The 24,538-nt window shown below is 35.9% G+C and overlaps 1 pseudogene across 1 annotated transcript in view; it reads right to left on the reverse strand.

Moving 5' to 3' along the window:
• LOC310891475 (adhesion G-protein coupled receptor V1-like) overlaps nucleotides 1–24,538 on the reverse strand; it is an 87,315-nt pseudogene that overhangs the window by 31,705 nt on the left and 31,072 nt on the right. Inside the window, exons 18-33 of the transcript in view lie at nucleotides 24,470–24,502; nucleotides 22,589–22,715; nucleotides 22,315–22,500; nucleotides 20,285–20,465; nucleotides 19,507–19,670; nucleotides 18,746–18,869; nucleotides 18,088–18,354; nucleotides 15,474–15,600; nucleotides 13,159–13,376; nucleotides 11,192–11,935; nucleotides 9,464–9,837; nucleotides 7,455–7,631; nucleotides 4,297–4,477; nucleotides 3,474–3,676; nucleotides 2,692–2,821; nucleotides 994–1,074 (exon numbers count right to left, since the gene is read on the reverse strand). The product of the transcript in view is annotated as an adhesion G-protein coupled receptor V1-like (transcript). The remainder of the gene's footprint in view (nucleotides 1–993; nucleotides 1,075–2,691; nucleotides 2,822–3,473; nucleotides 3,677–4,296; nucleotides 4,478–7,454; nucleotides 7,632–9,463; nucleotides 9,838–11,191; nucleotides 11,936–13,158; nucleotides 13,377–15,473; nucleotides 15,601–18,087; nucleotides 18,355–18,745; nucleotides 18,870–19,506; nucleotides 19,671–20,284; nucleotides 20,466–22,314; nucleotides 22,501–22,588; nucleotides 22,716–24,469; nucleotides 24,503–24,538) is intronic.

The following is a 24,538-nucleotide window of genomic DNA, read 5'->3' on the forward strand; positions in this document are numbered from 1 at the left end:
CGTGGTAAAACACAGTGTAAGCAGTGCAGACAGGACAAAAGCAGGTACTATTTTAACTGAAGCTGGAACAAAGAAAAAGCTAGTCCAGGAAATTCTACTACTGTAATGATCATCTTGTGTGAGATAACTTGCTGCTTAGAAAGAGAAAGAGCCTGGCATTTTAAAAAAAATCTGGAAACACAGAAGAGGAAACAACACTTCCCAGGAAGTTCCAAAAAGTGGTTAAACCACAGACTTACTCTCAGGTTCAAACTGAACTCCTTTGTATTTTCAAATAAAACAGAAAATCAGGCTGTCACTGTGGAATAAATTATTTGATTTCGATAATGGGTGCTAACACAATATTTTCAGGTCTCTAGGGTTTAATTCAAAATCCGCCATCATTAGCGTTTCCCTCATAGTAGGTGCTTTTGTTTTCATCTTATTTCTGCATATTGTATGTTTTTAATTTTCTCAAGATTAAATTATCTTTGTTTTCTGTATGTTGTGACAAAAATAGACTTCAAAAATGAAAAATAATCAAAGCATTCTTTTAGAAAAAAAAGAGCTAACACCACTTTTTATTAAGAGTATTTTTGAGATGCAGAGATCAAAGCATAAAGCAAGTGGCAAAAGAAAGTATCAAAACACACAGTCAGGTAATTTTTAAATTACCTTAAATTTAAAAAGTTTCTCTCCTCTTTGCTCTCCAGAAAATTTTACAAAATTTACAAACAAAGCTAATTTTTCTAACTACTTCTGGAATAACTACATTGTGTTCTATAAAAATACAGCTTTGAAGATAGAGAAGCTGTTATTTTCTGTATTACGGTTAGTATTGACTGTTGTTGAAATTAAGCCTTTTTTAAAATGGGAAAGAATGTTTTGACAGGACTCTATGATATATCTCAAACCACAAGCAAAATAACACTATGATAAACTGTGTCAGTAGTGTAGTTCATGAGGGATATTACAGTTAGCATAAAGAAATAAAGATTAATCCAAAATGCTTACCATGCTGATGGACAGTTGGAAGGAAGAAATCCATGTTCCCATCACCACTACCACTGCCATCATTTCTAAAGAGCTCAGCAACTTTAAGATGACAGACATACAGATATATACACATATATACATTTATAAATCAGAGCGCAAGCAAAGAGAAATTTAAACTATTCTGGACAACAGGAAAAAAAGAGGGAAGCACTCTAGGAAGGTATCAACTTTGCTTCTGAAAGTGTACAGGAGTTCTAATAAAGACTGAAATATTTACATATGCCACCTCTTACTTAATTTATGACATTGGAAATAGCAATGGGAAGTCAGAATGAAAGAAAACACATACACATAGTTTATCTTTCCTCTCTTTCCCTCTTTGTGTCCCCATTTTGTATTTCCCCTTTCTCACTCCTAACTGAGGCTTGTCATGGAGGAATCTAAATTGAAAAAAAAAAAAAAAAAAAAGGTAGGGGAGACGATAAAGTCCCTCAAGCTCCTTATTCTAATATTTTCTCACAAAGTGAAAATGTTGGGAAAATCTGCAGAAAACTTAACTAATGGGGACTTCATAAGCTTTGTGTTTGTGTTGGAAAGGCCAAAAAGAAGGCTCATTTTAAAAAGGCTATATAGTTACTGGATTACTAAAGTTAGTTGTAAATTTTCTGTCACAACAATTTGAAAGAGAAAAGTTTGACTCCTTTTAACAAAACAACTATTCAACCAAAAAGACAAAATACGTGAAAAGTCTCAAGACTTTACCAAAAGAATCACTGAGACCATGTTGCACCATAGACACATACAATCATAGCAGAGAGCTGGATTAATTCAAGGAAATCTGATACATCCTCCCAGAAGGGACCACACTTGCAATTTCTGAATTGTTTAAAAAAATAACATCAGTTTAAAAAAAAAAAATCAATTTATGGCTGTCAGTGTTTCTAATTACTTTTCCCTCCAACAAGCTTTACAATCTCCGTTAAAATTTTTCTCAAATGGAAAAAAAAATCTGTAAGGTATTCAGGGGTTTATGTGGCAGCACCACTATGCTTTGCCGTCCCTTCAGACTAGCCCTTCAAACCAATAATTCTTTCAAGTGTTTGTCTTGTTCTTACAGACAGTTATCTACGAGCTACCTCTGCAGCTACAGCTCAGCAAACTCCCTATGGCCCTCAACATCCACAGCCTATTACTGCTATAATCCATTTGACCTATGTATTGCAGTTCTTCTGATTTCACTCATGTGGAAGAAAAAACAAAACAAAACAAAAAAAAACCAAAACAAACAAACAAAAACACAACACTTTGACTGTTTAGCCTTAAATATTTTATAAATATTCCATATTTTTGAAATGCAACATATTGCTAATATATTTTTGCATTATTTTAGTTCTCATTACCAACCATGAAGTTATACAAAGTGAAAAGCAGCAATTGCCTTTAGATGACCTAACAGATGGCAGTGATACACTTTCCCTAATACATGGTAATAATATACTTGCTATGGGATCTGGTTGTTTCCACCAAGGATTAAGAAAAGAACTGAGGAACAGTTCTTCCCTACGAAAAAAGACAGCTGTATGGGGGTGGGGATGTAGAGGTGCTTTTTGTTTGTTTTCAGAAATAACATAGAAAATAATGCCAAGAAAGACAAGATTTTTATGAACGAGTAGAGGTCATGAAAATACAACTAAGGGACTGATATATGTGCCTTACCTCCTCCCTCTGGGTTCAACAGCTCCACTTTAAACGTTTTTTCTAATTCAGGAATAGTATTATCAGTGATGTTAACAGTAATGTACTTGTATCTTTCTCCTGGCTGAAATTCCAGTGTACCCACAACAGCCTGCAATATAAGAGCTCTTCATATTTTTGTTCAAGTCTAATGTTTTCATCCATGTAAAAAAAAGAAACAGAACCTTCATTTTGTCTTTTTCAAAACATCTACTTTTCCTCACTTAAGCTTTAAAAAAAAATCTGAAAAATCTGTTTTACAAAAGAAAAAAAAAAGAAGAAGACATCTAAGTTGACATACTGGTGAGCATCTGCATTCATGTACATTTTTCTTATTTTTCTGCACAAATGATCAGTTGGACAAGCAAGTGCAGATACATGCAGGTTATTTTGCTAGGCATATACAAATCCCAGTATGTACAAGCATAATGTTAACCTGTACATGCACTTGAATAATATGGTCTGTAACAACAGCAAAACTCACAAATTGCTACACTGAAAACTCTGTTAAGAAAAAAAAAAAAAGTTCAAAACCAGAGGCTTTTCCTAGACAATGCAACTTACTGCAGAGAAAAGAATGGAGAAGTCACATGATGTATATTTTTAAGTGAATATTACATATCCATTTGCCACATCACCTTGTAAAGTAGTCTTTCTGTGAAAGAATCATAGCTGGGCTAGAGCAGTCAAACTGAAAGCTATCTCCACGATAAATAACTCTAATTAATTCCAAAACAATTATACCACCTTGGCAGTTGCCATACCTGATAATCTTTGGGACTGAAAGCTGTGACTGGCACTGTTCTGTATTCCACCAGAACTGTTCCAAGAAGGCCTTGTGCACGAACTACCAGTAATCTGACGTGTCCAGCTTCTTCTTTAATAGTAATATGGGGCACAGAAGAGGCTGGAAGAATCATTTTATCACCTGGCTGAGGAGGTGGCCCCACAGAGAACTGGAGCAGACCTGGAAGACAAGAATTACTACTTACATGGCTTTTCATAACAAATTTTAAAGATGATAAACAATTTAAATAAAGTGATTGATAACATATCTTGTGATGGTTCTGAAATTAAAAACCACATATACCAGTATACCCTTAAGCCTCAATCACACTATTTCCAGAGATGTGCTGTGTGCCTTACCCTCTCTCACTGATATTCTTGTCAGTCTTGATAAAAGGCACAGCACAATAATAAAACCTTCTCTTCCCAAAAGAGCCTCACAGGCCACGGTTTTGCGTATTTACTGGTACAAGACATATGGAGAAATGACTCTCATTGTCAGGAATTCTCATTTGATGAAAAACCTGGACAGGATCAACTACATGCAGAGCCTTTATTTGCCCTCACAAGAGAATCCTTGCTTGTTTGGGCAGGGAAGATTTGAGGCCTTTTTGTAAAATTATAAAAGAAAACTAATTCAGTATTCATTCATGTATATAAACAATGAATTAATTCAAGTCAGATAAAGTGGAATATATGAGATTGCTTCCTCAACTATTACAACCAAGCAAAGTTTTCATCTGACTGGAAAGAACTACACAATAATCTGAAACAAAGCTGTATAATTCCCATCATTGTTACCGTATGGGTGGTCACTGGCTTTGATGCTGATATCAGTAGTTTCCTTTTCTGGATCTATACTTGCTCCACTGGTAGGAGTTGAACCTAGTTTCCCATCTCCAGACACTGCAGAGACTAATGTCACACGGAAATATTCATTTAACTCCGGAATGTCATCATCAATAACATGCAAATTTAACACCTAGAGAAGGACCAAATCATGGAGAAATCAAACCATGCAACATTCTTTGATTAGTCAGTCAGCTGTATCTGCTGTATAGTTCTGAAAGCAAAGGACACTATTTTTGCTCTCCACATAAATTCAACTAATTTCTAAGATAACATTTTATGTCTAGAATATGCTTTCCAAAAACAATGCTTCCAAGCTACTGGAAATGGAAGGCATATTTTCTGAATTGTTTCAAACTACATAAATAAGTGATAATAAATACTTGTTTGGTTGGTTTTGTATATCTTCACAAAAGCAGAGTTTAATTTCCATGTACTGAACATGAAATATCTGATAAATTTTAAAATCTTTTTGAAATTATGCTTATGAAGAGACATTACAGTGATTAATCCAATTTAGAGAGCAAATAAATTGAGCTTATTATACCACCTGACACTTTGACCTGCAGATCATACGATTTACTAACATAACCTTGCTCTAAACACGCTAACACATTCACTTCAGAAAATTCCATCTTTCTTTATGTTTCGATATGGTCGGACAAACATATAGAAAACATTTAAGTAGCTGATCATATTTAGAGGCATGGTAATGAGTAGATTACAAATGTCAGTTGAAAGTCCCTTAGGATATCCCACCTGAAGAGCAGCTTGCTACCAGCCCGTTTCTTAGAGCCATGCACATTAGCTCCTCTGTATGTATGCAGTAAATTGGACCAGTAAGCTGTGTAGCAAGAGCCTACATCAGCCATTTTCTGCCACTAGATAGAGTAATGTGGGCCTCGTCTATGTTGCCATGCTAGAAAAGCTTTGGAAATTTCTGCTATATATGATTGTATGAAATGCAGTAATATCATTTCACAGAGAAATAAAGCTGAATGAACAAACTATTATAACATGAATGAACTATTTTCAGATACCACACGCTTTTGCCAGTCATCACATTATCCAGATTCACAGTTCTAGTGAAGTCACTGGGATCCCTGCAAATGACTTCAGCGAATTTGAGTCCACATTGACTTCTGCAGCCTGATATAAGTGAAACTGAGGATGGTATTTTCTACTCACAATTCATCCTTATTATACAAACAATAATAGAAAGTGTATGTTGTTTCTACAGTACTGTGGTCCCGCACCACTTCTTCAAATAAATTTAACAATTCTGTGCTGTACATCAGGATTGAATTCATTGAAACAGATTATTTTTATTTCTATTTCTAGCACACGCTGTTTATTACCACAGAATTTTAATCATAGGACAGCCCACGCTGGATGGGACATCAAAAGATGAAGTTCAATGTTTCATGGAAAAAAAAAAAATAGATGAAATAATCCAGCACCATGTTCAACTGCATCTTAAGCACCCCTGGTGATGGGAATTCTACCATAGAACCATACATTGGTTTGGGCTGGAAGGGACCTTAAAGCCCACCCAGCGCCACCCCCTGCCATGGGCAGGGACACCTCCCCCCAGCCCAGGCTGCCCTCAGCCCCATCCAGCCTGGCCTTGGGCTCTGCCAGGGATGGGGCAGCCGCAGCTCCTCTGGGCAGCCTGGGCCTGGGCCTCACCGCCCTCTGAGGGAAGAATTTCCTCCTTCGCCCCCTCCCTCGCCCTGCTGCCCACGCTGCTGTTGGTGCAGCCCAGGGTACGGGTGGCTTTCTGGGCTGCAAGCACACATTGCCGGCTCATGTCGAGCTTCTCATCAACCACCACGCCCAGGTCCTTCCCCCCCCAAGGGGTGCTCTCAGTGCTTTCTCTGCCCAGCCTGTGTTTGTGCTTGGGATTGCCCTGGCCCAGATGCTGAGGTCGGGACAACCCGACCCTGTCCCTAAGGAAGTCGTTCCAGTAGTTGTAAAAAATTTCAAGACAAAACCTCTCCCACTCTATCTTTGTACTCTTTGCCCTCTGTCTTCTCCTGTGGTTTCTTGAGAAGAGAGAGCCTCTGTCAACTCTGGAGCTGCCCTTTAGGTACTGTAATAATGGGATCAAAGTCCCCTTCTAAAGGGTGAAAAGATCTAACCCCTTGAGTCTTTCCTTAGAGGACAGGTTCTCCAGCTCTTTGATCATCTTTCTGGCCCTCTTTTGGACCTCCAGTCTGCCCACATAATTTTTTAATTGTGGGCCTCTGTAGCTTTGAATTCCTACTCTTCAGTGTATCCTGGTATCCTGGTATTTCTTTTTTCTTTTTCTTTTTTTTTTAAACTAATTCAGATAAGGAATTTCGTAAGACTTTTAGAAAGCTTTCTCAGAAGCAGCTAAAGCTTCCCTTATGTATCATTTCTCTTTCTCTCCCCCAACTCAGAGATGCAATTCTGATTACCAATTTCAGGTGTCTCTAAGGCCAGAATATTGAATAATTTCCTTATGTTCCAGTTGCTCGCACACTTTATGCAGAGGAATAGATTAAAGCAGACAGTAATCATTTCAGGGAGACTCAAAAACAGCTATTGTTACAAGAACACCTTTAATCTCCTGTTTCTGATTTTGAATTTAAAAGGAGACAGAACCTGGATAGCCTTGAGTGCAAGAACAGCAATGAATCTTACTATTGCCTATTTAATTGTTGTGGACATAAATTTGAGTTACAACACTCAGATCAAACCTGATCATTTTCCAATTTCGAAAGTACATGGACTATCTACACTTTTTAAAGTATATGTACACATACACATAAATACAGTTAATATTTTTTATGTATATGTACATATATCTAATATGTACATGCACACATGGTGACTTTTGAACTGACATATACACAGAGCTACAAATAACACTTTCTTGTTGTCAGGGATGGAAAAAAAGAAAGAAAGAAAATATATATATAACAAAAAAATAACAACATAAAATAACAAAATAAAAAATAATAAGAAGAAAAGCCATGTGAAGTAAACACTCTCTAGTATGCAAACCAGCCAAGCACCCTCAGAAGGTATTTTCCAGGAGGTTTGTAAAGGACAGGATGAATTGTTAATAGGAAGGTAGGGTTTACCTCTGATCTCTGCCAAGGAACGAATGTGATAGTGCCACTGCTATTAGAAAAATCGGTAACAGAGTAATTAATGCCAGTGGAATCAACCTGTGAGATAATGTACTTTATATACACATAGTCTAGGGCTCCCCTTGTACGCTCCACAACACAGGATATAGTGGAACCTTCATCAGCAGTCTGGAAGAAAGCAAAAATTTGGAACGTTTATTACTGTCAAAGTAAATCAAGGCAATTTCATTAAATAACACGAAAATATTTAATGCCAGACAAATGTTCAAGTAAAAAATTGCTGTCATGTTACTTTCAGCTCTTTTGGAGTGTTAGGAAGCTGAAACTGACCTTGATGCCAATCAGAACAATCCTAGTGGAATCTGCAAAAGTCTGATGCCTCCCTGAGGACTATTAAGGTAACAAATAACAATACACTGCAGTTCGTCCTGGACACAACCCCTTTCCTAAAACTATGCGTCAGAGACAGAATCAATATGCTTGAAATGTACCTGTCGAAAGCAAATGAAACTATTGCTTTATAATAACGTCAATATTGTAATTTTCCTTAGCAATAATTTAAAGAAAGATTTGGATCAGCACTTTCTCTAACCAGACACACTATGGATAGAAATAAACTATACCATCATCATTCAGAAAAACAGATTTTTCTCTTCTACTGTCCTCCTTACAATTCTGTATCTTCACAGATAACATGACTTCTGCAGCGACAACGTCACGTCTCTGGAATGAAGCTTTAATTGGTACTGACCTTCTATTTTAGAAAATAACGTTCATAAAATTAACATAGAAAATAATTTTATCTGAAAGTTATTGGAAAGGTTAAAGCTATCTTATGCATTAGATAAATTTCAGGGCTGCTTTGTAAGAAAGCATAGATACTGTGTGTGACTTCAGCTGCCTAGTAGACAGATATGCACAGTTAAACTACTGGTAAAAAAATGCTGTGTTCCTGCATCACCACTAAGAGCTCTAATACTTCCCTGGTGAAATGGACATATGATAGGTGCAAAACAATTACCGTGCCATATAATTATTTTTTTTCTTCATGGTTGGCTGATGATCTGTGGCATCACAGCGTATCAGAGGTACTTGAACCTGAAGGAATCTATTATCATAGCATATGGTAGGCACACAATAAGCAAACTGAACCAAACTGAAAACTAGTATCACTCAGGCAAGACAGTTATTTTAAAAACATCATAAGCACTTTGATTAAAAAAGAATGTAATTAAAGCTCATAAGAGTTCCCAAATGAAAACTATATTAAATTTTTTTTTCCACAAAATAATCCAATACCAGTAGAGATAGCTATCATGTTATTCCCCCTTATAATTGATTAAAGAAGTAAAGAATGATTTATGTTTATTTCAAGCCTCCTCAAAAAGTAGCAAGTTTACACTCTGCATATAGAATGGATACCACTGAAAAAAGATTTCATCTGTTAAAACTAAAACAACAAAAAAAACCACTACTAAATCAACCAACTGACATCAAACATATGCAAATTATAACTTAGTTTATGACAGCAAATGAAGGTGGAAAAATCCATAACACTTTGTCATTGCATGATCTCTAGTAAAATTATCTCAAACACATCATGTGACACAGAAAACTAAAATAAAAATCTTTGCAATAATCCATTCTCAAAAAAAAACCAGAGAATTAAATCTTACATTTTAACTGGTAACTCAAATGTAACAGAAGTGAAGGTAAAATATTTTTCTAGAAAAAAAAAATTAAGCCTTAGTCTTCAGTTTATATAGTAAACTAAATTTTCTTAACCATTTTTTTCTTTAGTTTTTTAAAATTATATAGTAAATCCCAGTGGAACTGAGGTTGTATTAACAGAACATATGCATCTCCAAATCCTAGGAAAACTTTGCTTAACCACAAAAGCAAACACTGCAAAATCTAGGGTTTGTTCAGGTCACTTGGTCCTGCCATTTAGCTTTCTGTGCCTGAAATATCACCTACAATTTCCATTATGACCACCTTACCTCAGGGATACATGCTCCAGTGAAGCCAAATAAACCATTAGCATTATCACTTTTCTGTATTCTTAATCTTGCTGTGGTGTTTTCTTGTGAAATTCGAGCTCCACCACGCACAGAAATGAGCTTTAGTATGAATAATTCTTCTCCTTCTTCCTCTTTGTCATCCTTTGCAGACACGATGAATGATTTATTGGTCTCTCCTTGCCAATACTCCAAATACCCAGAGACAGGGTGGACATCACTTTTTGCAGGAGTTGCATGAAGTTCATAGATCTCTGCTCGTGTCAACTTACGCTCATAAAGCCTTACATCCTGCATTAACCCTGTGTACCTACTGCTGCCGTTGATTCCTGCTCCAATTCTTACTATTCCTGGACCTGAGAAGGAAATTATAATTTTTTCTCATGTTATTGTATTTGTATGAAACAGTCAGCAACTGACTACCTGTTTTTCTTAAAAACCAATGGTAAACTGTTCATTGTCCCTGGATGAGGAATCATATTGATCTTGAGATCCAAAATCAGGAGGTTCCTTGAGCCTCATCTCAATGTTACAGGTAAGTCCTCACAGGCCAAACAATTCCATCCTATGCTGTCCAAGTTTTTCATCCTATTAGTTCTAGCAGCACATTATCATCATCCCTCATTTTTATAAGTCTTAGAGACTTGAGGCTCCCTCTTTCCTCCACAGATTTTCAGAGCAGAACTGCAACCCCTTTTAGCCCTTGTTTTGCTGAACAAATCCTACTTTGTTTCCCTCTGCTAGGGCAGCTGATCCATTCTGATGATACTCATGATTACTGCATTAACCCTTCTGGACATCCATTTCATCCACCACACCGTAATTCCATGCAAATTCCAAACTCTTTTTACAACAGCATTTATATTTCTCTGTCTCCAAACTATAGGATCACAGCTGCCTCATATTCATTCCTACTCTATCCTATTCTGTGCCATGCTATGCTCTTGTGCTAAAACACACACATCAGCTGTTTTCAGTTGCCTTTCAGAAAACGAAAGAAAACAAACAAACAAAAAAAGCTGTGCTCTTCAGTGTATTGTCATACATATGACACTGAGTGGCAGTTGTAGAGATGAGCAACCACAGGAACTGATAAAAGTCCCAGGGCACAAAGTGGAGGATGCTGAGAAAAACTGGGCTGCTATGCACACCACTGTGTATTACCCAACATTCAACGGAGAGAGATGACATACTTGCCTTACTATTGCATTATCCCCAGACACACGCCATCCCCACTAATAAAGAAAATTTACAGCACAGACATATCCTTCTAGCAATAAAAGCATAATTGCATTTCACATATATTTGTTCTAGAAACCGAGGGAGGGAAAAAAAAAAAACCTCTCAGCCTCTCAGCTTAGCTACAGTACTGCAAGTGTGATGGAAATTACTAATTGCAGAAGTACTATTCTTTTTACAAATGGAAAATTTGATTTCTTAAACTTCAACCTGGAATTTTAAAAGCAGAAATAAAATAGTACACCATACAATTAATAGTCCTCTACTCTCACTCAACATCGCAGCAGTTTGAATTTTTTAGAACATTCACACAATTTCCATAGGCTTTCTGAAAATCCTCAAAGAATTCTTATCCATTCCTTTCAATTAACTTAACAGATATAATCATTTCAGTGTATTTCTTCCACCTTTGAAGTGGCTAGACTATGCATTTCAGAGCTTTATATATGGAGAAAAATAGCAAAGGCTCACCATCAAGAATTGCTTCTCCTTTTAGACTCTTCATTCCTCCCAGAACTAGAATTCCATCAACGTAAAATTCAATTATACTTTCATCCAGAGTAATCAGAACGTGAAGCCAAGTATTCTCATCCAGGTATTTCATGACTGATGTTTTAGCCATGTATGTCATATTGGACCCTAATGCTGTATAATGAAGCACTACAGAAACATGAGAATCATTTGTCTGAATTTTCACACCATAATATAAAGTCCCATTATCGTTATCCTTTTCAACTATATAGCCATCTGTACTGACATTAGGAATTAACCAAGCTGAAAATGTAAAATTGGTTACTGCATTATTTCCATTGTATGGGTATTCAGGACCGATAATGCCAAATGCATCCTCTTTTCCACTGAAATACAGAGCGTCTGTTCCACTGTGATGGCGCCTCATGTGGGGCTGTGATTGTACTGAGCTTGGGAATGATCCAAGCAACAAGAAATCTACCATTGATGGCAGTCCAGCTTGGAAGGTACTAGACAGTATTTCCCAACCTAGTCGGACAACACCAAAGGTGCCTTGCTGTCTCCAGATGGTGAAGTCCGTAATATAGGAAAGGTCATCTTCAGAAAGAGTATCTTCCACTATCTCTCTGTCCTGGCTCTCTGGATCTATAACAAACACTCCAAAAGGGTCATCATTGAAAGGGATCATGACAGTTACAGTAGGACTGGTTTCAGATAACTGACCACCAGGACCAGGAGACCCACCTGCGTAATAGAAGTTAGAGTAAAAGTTAATGATTAAACAACACACTCAGAAAAAAGTTTCAAAGTACTTTTTTTTTTTTTTAATAAAACAAGTTTCTAAAAAAACCTCAAACCCTCCTTTAAGATCCTCTGGACTTATAGCAAATGATCTAACTTGAAAATTACATAGGTTAATTGTATTATTCTTAAAACACTGTGCTGATGTAATTTCAGTAGAAAACAAACCCACATGCTATTTTTCAGCTGTAAAACACACAGATGTCTTTCAGGTGAAACATGACAAGGTCCATCTTTTCTTAATTAGCCAATAAGGTAGGTTACCTTTGATTCGTTTGATAAGCATGGGGGCCAAATTCAATTCTTGTATTGCTCAAAGACTTACAGGAATAGAGAATGGCAAAATCTTGCCTGTTGCCTCTGATACAGAAGTACATACACCTTGCAGAAACAGTAACCAGTTGTGTGTTAAAACTGCTGCCCAGTCCTGGTGTTAGTCATCTATCTTTGCACAGTAAGAATTCATGATATGAAGATCATGTTGTGAATGGAGAATCTCCGTGTTCAAAGTGTACAGTGATCTACCTGTTATAAGCAGGAAATCTTTTGTACATCCGTATGGACTTCACTTACAGGAAAGGCCAACACACATTTTCACTTGTATCAGAGCACAGAAGACCATGAATAGTACTAAAGTGGAATTAATCCAGATTAGGAAATGTGTCCAGTAGCAATTTAAAGTTGTAATTTAAGTCATGTGAAGTGGTAACTACAAGTATTTTACCTCCTCTAGGGAAACAAACAAACAAAAAAGCAACCTCTATTATGGTAGACACACATAACCTTTAATACCTTTGTTATTTCTTTGTTAGTATCTTTGTTTTATATTTTGTGCATGGAGATCTATGTATCTGAAATTCAGAACTCTTGGTTTTTGAAATGAAACTTCTGAACTTTAAGAAGTTTAATTTCAAAAACCAAGAGGCATCCCTTTTAAAGTTCAGATCACCAAAATGTGTTTAACAGTAATTCGGGAACTGAGTAACTCTCTATATATGGAAATCAAGATTAAATGAAAAATAAGACCTAAAACCTTACCAGAAAAGCATAGGATATCAAGACATGATTCAAAGCAATGCTCTTTCTAGTGTTGGTTTCTTTTTGATTGATTAAACATAACTCTTTTCTACCAGATATGAAGGAAATGGTGATATGGAAGACAATACCTGAAGCATTCACCAACTTTAGAATGTAAAATTCATTGAATTCAGGAATTCTATCTGAAATGGCACGTAGTGTTATTGACTTCGACCTTTCACCATCCATGAAGCACACAGTCCCATAAGTTTCATAGAATTCTTCTCCTGGCTTCAGTGCAGAGTTATTATCAAACAACTGCCAGGTCAAAGAAACATTGCCGAAGTGTCCTCTGTGTCTCAAAATCCTGTTCAGTGATACAGAAAGAATGAGAGTCCTGGCAGGCATGCATCAGCGTTGAGTAGAAAAGGAAAATGTGGAGACTCCTTTTACTGTAATCTTCCTTACAGTAAGAAGTAATATACTATGTAATATAAAGTAAAATGCTAATATACTACAACTGTTCCATGAAGCCTTCCTTTTAAAGGCAACCACTTTTGCAGTACAATTCTACTCCCGGAATACGTACTTTAGAAAACAGAAGTAGCATACGCAGGTCCATGCAGAATACTACTGTGAAGCTACACATCACTGTGTCTTGTAATTCCAATTTATAATAATAAATATGAATGCATAATAGTTCAGAAAGTTAACATTAAAAATTAATATACTTGGACACTCTTAGACAGGAAAGAGAATCATCTACATTTAACCACAAACGTTTCTCCTTTCAGTCATCAAGTCTACTTAAACTTTTTCTTACACTTGTATTAAATTAGAATTACATTCTACGGCTTTCAGAAATCTACTGTTATTTGTGATTAAGAACGTAGTAAATGAAAAGATTTTTTTTTTTTTGGTAACTATCTGCTAACACAATTACACTAATTTCAAAAAGGCACTACAAATAAAAAGTGACCCATACAGTGCCTTTATTAAGAGTGCGCTTACATACAGGAAGTTTGCTTCTGTCGGTTTGCACGGTGACATAAAATGCCTTATAAATAGATTATATCAGGTTGAAGAATTAGTTCAGCTAAACTAGTCCAGCCACAGCAACACATTTATGTTGTTTCTGCTTCCAAAGGTTTTTCTTCTGTGGCGTTAACCAGGGTGCTCTATCCCAGCTGTGTAGCGCTGCTGCACTAACTCCAATTACCTCATTAAAACCTCTGTGTTTTCGGTGGTTTGGTTACATGCTACTTTGACCACTTTTTTATATGCTACACAACTGTCAAAGTAGTGACAGTATGGAAGAGACAGATCCCTAGTAAATATATTTTATCAATGATGACTGAGCAGGTTCCTCAGATGTTGGAGATCTTGGTATCCTATAATTCCATAAAGCACCTGTATATAAGCATGTTTACATCAAAACAATATTCTTAACACCACCAAATCCACAAAAATTATCCTGCAGATTAGACTATAAAGGACAAAAAAACAACAAAGCCCAAAACAGTGAACAGCACAACAACAAACACACAATGAACTTAATATCCTCTTTTCTTGAGACTATTCATATTTCAGATGTATTGACACAAGCATAAAGAACCAATTCACAGCCATAAGCATCTGCTTCAAGGCTTTAAAACAAACAGACAAAAAAAAAAGGATGATTTTTTAAATGCAAGAAGAACCTCTTCCCTAACTATTTGCACTATCGCATTTATTGTGACCTAACTTCTCTTTACAGCCTGTCTCAAGATTTCTTAACGAAAAATCATTTTTTCATCCAATTAAAACCCCATAGTAAATTTATGAAATGAATGTAACAAGGCGAGATGCCAAGTGCATTCAATTTTTAACCCTGCTAATTCTTCAATATATCATGGTGGCACAAAGGAAAATACTTTCAAAGGTCAGACTAATGAAGAGTGTCACATCCGGACTTTAAGTATAGATTTCAATCTGTAATTAACAGATAAAAGAAAAAAAAAAAATACAAAAACAGAAAGAAAGAATACAGTAGTTTGCAGTTGAAAATTTCAAAGATGGGTACAAAAAGCCACCTAGTGCCACACAGTTTTATTTAGCTATTTGTTGAGTGGTTTTTTTTCTTTTTCTGTCAGCCTAGGTTATATTGTGCTCAATCATTGAGATTTTTCTGTATCTACAGGTTCCTGAGATTATAACAGAACATCAATGCTGAAGTCTTATTTAGTTACATTTCAACATGAGCTTCTGTGCACTTTTTAATATTTACTGTGTACTCCATAGTATTACAGGTGATGTCTTCAACACATTACAAATCATTTAATCCAAAATTTTGTAAAACTGTTTTTCTATAGTGCACTTCTATCAATGCACACTTGTGCATTTGATTTAATCAAAGTGCTATTTATAAAGTACCACATACACCAGTTCCAAAAGAGTGCAAAGATATTCTTTAAACGTTACTTACCAAAAAATGTTACTTTTGCCTTCTTCAACTGGCTTCTCTAAAGGTTCCAAAGAGAAAATTCCATTAGGATCATCATTTGCTTCAATAATAACTGTTGCCATTCCAGCCTTAAAGATAACTGTATCTCCTAAAAAAGAGGACAATTATTATTACTAAAATTGGAATCAGAAATGTAGGTAACTCTAAATCCAATTATGTTTTCTACTCACTACAATTGCTTTTATACAAAGAAAAGGACAATTATAAAAGTCAGTGAAAAACAGAATTTGAGGTATTCAGCAGCAGGCAAATCAGAGTAAAAGTATTTAAGTAGTGTACCATCCAGAGAGCAAGACGTAAGATTTTCAGGAAAAATGACATGAACTGAGAAGATGTGATTCTTACTACACAGTATCCTTGCATGTAGTTGTTATGTGAGGTAACATTTTCTGTTTGATCATCTGGACAAGTCAAAAGAATAAGATATTCAGAGGTACAGAATAAAAGAGTAAGGTATTCAGAGAGCCCCGACCTTCTTTAGACCTAGAAGAAAAGTATTGCATTTAAACTAAATACAAGCTATGAGCAATGTCTAAGAGTTTATTCACTCCCATATCAAAGAATATCTAAAAGGAAGAAACATAAGATTCTTATTATGTAGATGGGAAGCTAGCAGGATTTCAGTGTGCATATTAGTACAGGTAAATATTAAGGGATGTTAATTCTAACTCCATTGCATTGTCCATAGATGAACATAATGTGTCCACACCCACCCCATTTTTTGTCTTCTTTGAAAGTGTCCGACTAAATTTTGTTCCACGTTAAACAATGTGCTTATTCCTCTAACTTCATATACCTCTATTTGTATTTTCTCTCAGGAACAACAGTCCCCAAAAAAATTTCAGAACAGTCAAGGCCACTGTATGTAACCAATCATAGAAAGAAAACCAACTTTTGCTTTCAGGAATATGTATAGAAATATTCTTTATTCTTAGTGATTCTAGAATGGCTGTAAAACTATATGATGCTCATTTTAGAGGAAAAAGGAGGCTATGGATACCCATTCCCCATGTGCTAGGAGAAAAGCCATGATATGTTCCCAATGGGGTAGTATTGGGAGCTACCAGTAGATCCTGAAGAAAGTTATTAAAGTAGAAAGAGACAACAAAAGAGAAAACTTATGAAGGAAGAAGAATGGTTTTGTCTAATCCTTTCCCTAGTCTGATATTTTATAAGAGACCTGGGTACTACAGTGAATACCAGCCGACCTTGGGAAATAGCTTAGCTGCCTTATACTCAAATTACTGCTTTCCCTGTCAACCTCTGGCTGCCTGCTACCAATGTTCAGGGAAGGATTCAACTCAAGATCAATGCTGCCTTGTGAGAAACTCACAGGCCAGCCGCAGGGTGTCCACTGTAGCATGACCTCAATCACTTCAGTCTTATCGACTGCTAAAGACTAAGACCATCAGAGACTGTAATGAGAACTAAGATGCTTAGCGTGCTTACAGATGAAGAAATCTAATTTTAGGTTTCCTAATCTTGAATTGAATACCTGGTAGGTATTTTACTTTGAGAACGTGTCACACAATCTGAAGGTATAGTCTGATGGTTAATTGCCATCATCTTTCTTTGCTTTATTAAATTACAGCCCCTCAGGTTTCAATGGCTGATTCAATACAGCTTTGCTTTGCATTGCAAAGATTTGCAGCAGATTCAGAGCCTGTTATTACCTCTCAACTAGAGAACAGTAAAAAATGAAGGGCAGTAAATTAAAATTTGATAACACAATTGCAAATGACTCTCCCACAACACCATGAGTTTTGTTGGAGCTAGGTGTGGGGAGGGTCTTTATTAAATACTTAGGGCTCTGGAAAAATTATGAATTTCTTATACTTCACTTTTATTTTCTCATGTATATTACATAACAGTGATAATTTATTCTAAAAGATATGTATTTCAAAAACGTGAGGAATGGGCTGAATAATTTTGGTCATTCCTTTTTAAGTGTAAACTTTGAAAAATAAATAAATAAACAAAAATACGTTATTTCTAAGGTAATAAATCCTTTCTTTAGAGGTGGTCCCCTGGGTAAATTGTGACATATATTTTTCTGCAAATTAAGCCTTTTAAAACTATAGTCTCAGAGTGAAAAAAATGTATGCATACTTTTCGCTACTAATAAAATAGAGCAATTACATACCCTTCCTCCAAAATATGGCAGTTCTGTTTGTTTTTACAAAAATCATGTAGTTTTGTAATACACTCTGGAGCATGAAAAAAATAACTAAAAGAATACCTCTTTTCCTAAGACTGTTGGGTACTAAATTTTGTTTTTTTTTTTTTTTGCTTTGTGTTTTTGTATTGAAGTCCATCTAATTTGGAGCATTTATATTTGAAAAGGGACTTTCACTCCAGTTGTTTTTGCAGGCAAAGTATCAACTCTATCATTTGATTTTTGTTTCCAATAAAATAATTAAGGATGAAAATTCAAACACAGTATGCATTTATTGTATAAAAATCTTGAAGCAAACATTATTCGTATAATTCTTGGCATTTAAATATTGCTTTATGATAAGACCAAGATACTAAGAAATTGCCAGCAAAAAAAAAAAAAAAAAAAAGGAAGACTTACCTGTAGAATTGAAAAGGATAATATAAAATGTTTCATCAGTTTCAGGGGTATCATCATCGTTGATATACACAGATAAATTCTGCTCCCTTTCTCCAACATCAAACAAAATGACACTGTTCTTTCCACTGGGAACAAAGTCTCCCTCTTCAGCTGTTGCATCTCCATTAACAGTAATATACTGGACAACAACAGCGACATCAGCAGATCCATTCCTTAGGACTGTAAAGTTTGCAACACTTCCTTCTTGAACACTCACTGTCACAGGTTCTGAAAATACAAAAGCAACAAATCTGTCTGAGTTCAAGCCTGAGTTGCTTGCATTTGCTCTGTTTTCTTAATTCTCTCTAGTAGGATCTTCCTCTTCAATGAAACAATAAGATGTATGTGATAAAGGTAGGAAATAATTCAGGTACGAGAGAATATTTTGTACCTTGCCTCCTAACTGATCTCAACATCAACAAAGAGAAAAATGACACACACAAAAAAATGGGAAGGTTCTGAAGGAAACAAATATAAATTAAATACAAAAAAAAAAAAAAGTTTGGGGAGCTTTTCCACTTGCTCTTTTGGGATTACGATTTCGCAATGATCTGGTTTGTGAAAAAAATCCGTTTTAGGTAGTGTATGTATTCCACATTTATAAACAATAATATCTAACCTGCAAAATAAATGGGATCATCATTCTTTGTTATTTGTAAAATTGCAGTGGTTACATTGCCCAGCCTGGCTCCACCGGTAGCATTGAATAAACTGATGGTGAATACTTCCTCCTCTTCAGGCACCTGAAAGTATTAAGACATTAATTTCTAGCATACAAAACACTGAAGAATTTAAAATGAAAAGTTAGGGGGATTAATAAGCCAGAGATTTCTGAGTGTTGTTTTTATTTGTCAGTCCTTATGTGTCTCAAGAGGGATGATAATTCATACAGTTATACAGAAATTATCATCCATCTACAGTTTTTGTAAGTAAGTCCCTTCCTCTTTATCTTGCACAGATGACCCAAAAGTTACCTTCCAGTTTTATGTTTCTGATACATGTAGTTTTTTTTACAGCTTTATTTATTTATCATTAGGTGTAATCTTTCTTATATTACTTCAAATTTATCAGCATATAGGATTAGGATTGAAATTAGGATTCCAGTTATCAAGATACGAGTTTCAGTCAAACTTTCCTATAACTTTACCACAGTACAATTACTCTCAGCTTCTACCTTTTTTGTTTAGAGGTATGCACAGCTTCTGAAATTTCTCTATGATTTGCAGACATTATCTCAGTTCTACCCAAGTATTTTGATATTTCCTACAAGTTATTAGGCTCTTGAGAAACACACATTCCTTTTTTCTCCTTATACTCTAATGTTTTAGTACTTACTCTTTGTCCCATATTCTCACCCCAAAACACTGTAAAAGTGTTTACCTCATCTGGCAGTGAGTAAATGGTGATATTTTTTGAAAACTCCAGATTATCAAATAAAATAGTCCCTTGCTCTGGATAGACGTCATTGGTACATGCTGGATCAACAACCCAAGACACACTAACATTTCCATAGTTTCCTTGATTTCTTACAACTCTGTAAACAGCTAAAAAACATAAACAGAGTCAGTGTGCATATTCAGAGCAACAGAAATCAAAAAGGAACATCTGAAACATCTGAAACTGAGAAAAAGGAAATACAATAATAACCAATTTCACTTCTTATGAAACCAGTAACATGTTGGAGTGCTACAGAAAAGGACACACAAAGACAGATTACTAAAGCAGTGCAAACTGCTTTAATTTCACATGTTAATTCTTGCCTGTAAAAGTAATTGATAACTGAATAGATCAATTAAAATCACCCATAGGAAGATTTAACTCTATGTTTCTCTTATATAACACCCCATTCTTCATTCTCCACCAACAGAGCTACTACCTCCACGTTGCACTTTGCACATACATCAGTACTCCATCCCTCCTGTCTGGAAAATTCTCTAGCAATCCTTTTTACTCAGTTAATCCCTCTGTTTTTCCACACCCATACTTCTCCACTTCACTCTCCGCTGCTCATCTTGCTTGGCATTGTACCAATCTGTAAAGTCCTGAGTGGAGATTTTAGTAAGAAGTCTCCTAGACTTCTGTTATCCTAGAACAGGGAAAATAAGACTTGCAGAAGCAGACAGCAGATAAAGAAGTAACTCTAATAAAAAGGAATTACCGGTATGGATGACTTCTCCTTTGCTTTCACTTATTGTTACTGTTAGTTCGTAAGGTAGAAACTGAATGATACCATGCGGATCATCATTCTTCAAAATGGTTATATTGACCATTGTGGCATTCCCCAACTTGCCTGGCATTTCACTGTAGCCACTAAGTACCACAGAATATAGCTCATCCAGCTAGAAGAGGGAAACTCAGTCAGAACAAAAATACATATTCAACATCCACATCAAAAACAAAATGGTCTATAGTCCACAGTCCCCCATCAGGCAGAAAGGGATACAAACTTAAAATGAAATCACACACATTCTACATGCAATAAACGTTTGTATAATGCTATCAAATAAAGGAAATTGTGAGAACTTTCTATCTCTAAAAGCATCAGTTTCTCCAAAAGTCTATTATTATTATAAGCAAGGACTTATTTTGTGTACTTAATTTAGAATCGCATAATTTCACAAGTAATGTTTGTAACACACTCTGAAATGTAAATTTTCTTTCCTCCAAGACTTCTTAAGATTCCTGGCTTTGTAACAGGTAAAGCAAAGATTTTTAAACCATGGACAGCATGCTAATTTAGAAAGAATTGATCAACTGGCTTTATTAATCTAATGGGACATGGTACTTTCAAAAAAGTATCAGAGAACATTAGAAAAAAATATTGCATTTATCTATCTAGAAAACAGCATTACTCTACACTGGGGAGAACTCAGTGAAACTGGCTGGTGGTTAGCAGTAAAGAAACACACATGAACTGGTTCTTCACATACAATTCAATTAAACAATGGTGTTCAGTACTACAGAATGTCATGGATGCTAAAACCTTACCTGCGTTCAAAGCGTAACTGCTTCAATTAACAGAAAGAAAATCTGAAGGCACCCAAAGATACCATCCATTACTCCAGACATCCTTGGACTGCCCACCATTGGAGGCTGGGATGGCATTCTGGAGGAAAGTGATTATATATGTCCTGCTCATGTATGTGGCTTTTGGCCACTCTTGGAGATAGAAGAGTATAAAAGGACCTCCTTATTTTTTAGTCCTGACACTACAATTCGTATGTTTTTGCCTGAGCATTTCAGCAGGATGACTTACCTAGTCTAATAATACTGCTGTAAGCAGGGAAATACTTTTATCTCAGCCTGCTGATGAACTAGTAAAAACTGGGAATGGAACTATTAAATAACCCGCTGTTTTAGTGCCTAAGTTTTACTAGATTAACTTATGTTCCTGGCTTCTGTAGTGGAGTTCAGACTTCTTATGTCTCCTTTCTTTGGAGTATGTAGGGAAAAGAAACCTGAATTTCTACAGCAGCCTATGCAATTGAAGTTGGAGTTGCTGTGATCCCCTGATTTCCTCATCATATGGTCCTCCATCCCTCCTTCAATCCATGACTGATGACCACCTGGCCCTACAAAAAGATTATTAACCTTCCTAAAACCTTTATGTTTTGTAAAGCTGGCTTTCTGACATCTTACTCCTAGATCAGCTCATTAGCAGGATCAGACAAACACAACTAACTGCTTATGCAAAATACAGCATAGGAATGTGCATGTAAAGGCAGCAAAAAATGCTGAATCACAGCAGCTAAAATTTATGTTAACATAAATGTGGTAAAATCAAACCCTTGCAAACTTCCTGATGGAATCCAGGATGGCTGATGCACAGGAAAGGGAACAAGCTACAGAAAAGCAGAAAGCAAAGAGAAAAGCAACAGACACATGCCTCAAATTGTGCAGATTTCTGGGATTACAAAACAATAGAGATATCAGAGAAATGAATATTCAGGCAAGACTGACAAGACCTGATTTGTATTGATATAAAGTGCTTTCATATGGTGCTTGACTATCTTATAGGCCTTTCAGTCACTCCTCCTCTATCTATTTCTCACACTTAAGAAAAAGAAAGCCTTCAAATGTTACAGAAAAATTGCTGGTATTTACAGGTGAAACCATCTATATTTTAGTAAGTGACAAACAAATATGTATGTGAATGCAATTTAAAGAGAGAAAAATATTAATTCTTACCTCTGGAATCCCATCCATCCTTGTCAGTAGAGTAATTATGATCTCTCTTTCACCAGGCTTAAACTCCAGAATTCCTGTGCTTCCATAAAACTCATTATTATCTCTTGGTTCTACAGTGTAGCGCAGAAACTGTCTGATGAGGCTTCCTCTAGTGCGAACAATCTGCAGCTCAACAGACTCCCCTTCCTGCAAAAAAATAAAATTAATCTTTTTCTAGCACTCTGTTAGAACTAAGTCGTCTGTAATGTTTAAGTGACGTTACTCGGATAGCTACCTTGATGCTGTAGGGACCTCTGGAAGAGGAAGAAAATTCGAACACTCCTCCAGGATCATCGTTTTCCAAAATTGTAATTTCACAAGTAGTAAACCCGTATTTCAGTATCTGATTTTCCACACTGACCCTGAGAAAGGAAGGTAAGAGGTTTTTTTCAAGTTGCAACTCTGTTTAGCAAATCCATACAGAGGAGATCAGGATATTGACAAATTTTATGAATAAATTATGAAAGCCAACAGTTACCTACAAGGATTAAAACAAGTTAAGAATGATACAACATCAGAATGTTTTATCCATTCGTAAAAAATAAATAAATAAATAAATAAAATAAATAATTGCCTCTGAAGTAACTTTTTGTTTGTTTGTTTCTGATTAGCTTTTTATAGCTAGTAACTCTGTTGTTTGTTTGTCTGTTTTTGATAACACATGCACACAACACACAGGAAAAGAAACAGAATAGTGCCAGGAAAAAAAAAAAAAAAAAAAAAGTTAGTTAAATTCAGAACTACTTTGTACTTGGATCAAGGTATAAAGGAAATTCCAAAATCACCTATGCTGAGATTACACTGAAAAGCATAAATTTCCATTATTGCTTTGTTTGTCAAAGTTTACTACTGACATAAAGAGGCAGAAATTTGACCCTCGATACCATGGATTTCATCCTCAGCTCTGTGTTAGCCTGCCTTCTGTAGATGTGGAGACTACCTGTAGGATCCCTGTCTGACTCTACAAAATGTTGGACCTGCTCTCAGTAGCTCAGACTCATTCCCCTTTCTCATTACTCCTTTAAAGCACATGCTGAATGGTGCAAGAATGAAGTACGTTGACCAAATACGCATACTTCAGATTCCTCTCAGTAAAGGATTTCTCTCTCTGGGCTTCTCCTACACCATCTTGATCGTACTCTGTGACAGGAATGGGCAGTATCTGATAACAGTAATGAACCTTGCATATTACTTGCTTGCCTTTCCTCAGAAGCAGTAATTTTCATCATTTTAAATTTCTTATATTAAAAATTCCAGAGAAGCACTATTGCAGGATGCATCAAGAATACACCTTCAGATTGATGGTCTGCATATGATTTATTACATGTAGTTTTAGGTACTTAGATTCCTTTGCATCTTTCACGTTTCCTGTCAGTATTGTATTTTTCAATGAAATCGTGGTCCTGCATACTGTACATATTTTTGTGCTTTCACTGTGCTACAACCTAGACTTTATCAAACACTATTTCATGAAGAAATGTGATCTATTATATCCAGTTTTTGAAATCAGGCCCAGAACTGTGTCCAGAAGCACGTTTTAAGTAACTGGAACCTACACACACAAAAACAACTTAGCATTGTTGTAGCACAGTCTACAGGACAGGGTACAGGATGCAAAATAGGTAATACCTATTTAATAGAGTAACGTGCTCATGTTTGTTACATGTTTAAAAAAAAAAAAAAGTCGGTAGAAAAAATAACCTGTGTTATATAAATTATATGCATGTTAGTCTAAATCAAGATAACTTTCCTTGTCTTTGACTAGAGAAAATTACTCTGTAACTCTAATCAGTTCAGCCATTTAGTTGGGGCAAACTGTATTTGTAGCAGTTTAAAACAATTAATTCATTATTCCATGAAACACTCAAATATCAAACACTGAGCCATGCATTCATAACTTTCATCATTCACAGATCCTACATAAAGAAATGCCTTCAAGCAAGAACCCCATGCCATCAAACGAAACACCAAAGGGGAAGCATGCGTTGTCTGAAGAGATGCAGAGACGTGATTCTTGGGGGGGAAAGAAATGATAAAGACAGTTTCTGTCCAAACCAACCACTTCTAAAACAAAGCATTGATTCACTGAGGACAGAAAACAGTTCACCGCACTTACCCAAAGAACACGACAAACCTTTCTGTCTCTACCCTGTCAACACAGAGGAAAAAAAAAAAAAAAAAAGAG

The sequence above is a fragment of the Anser anser genome, assembly GCF_964211835.1.
Source record: "Anser anser genome assembly, contig: HAP1_SCAFFOLD_122, whole genome shotgun sequence".
In the NCBI taxonomy this organism is placed as follows: Eukaryota; Metazoa; Chordata; class Aves; order Anseriformes; family Anatidae; genus Anser; species Anser anser.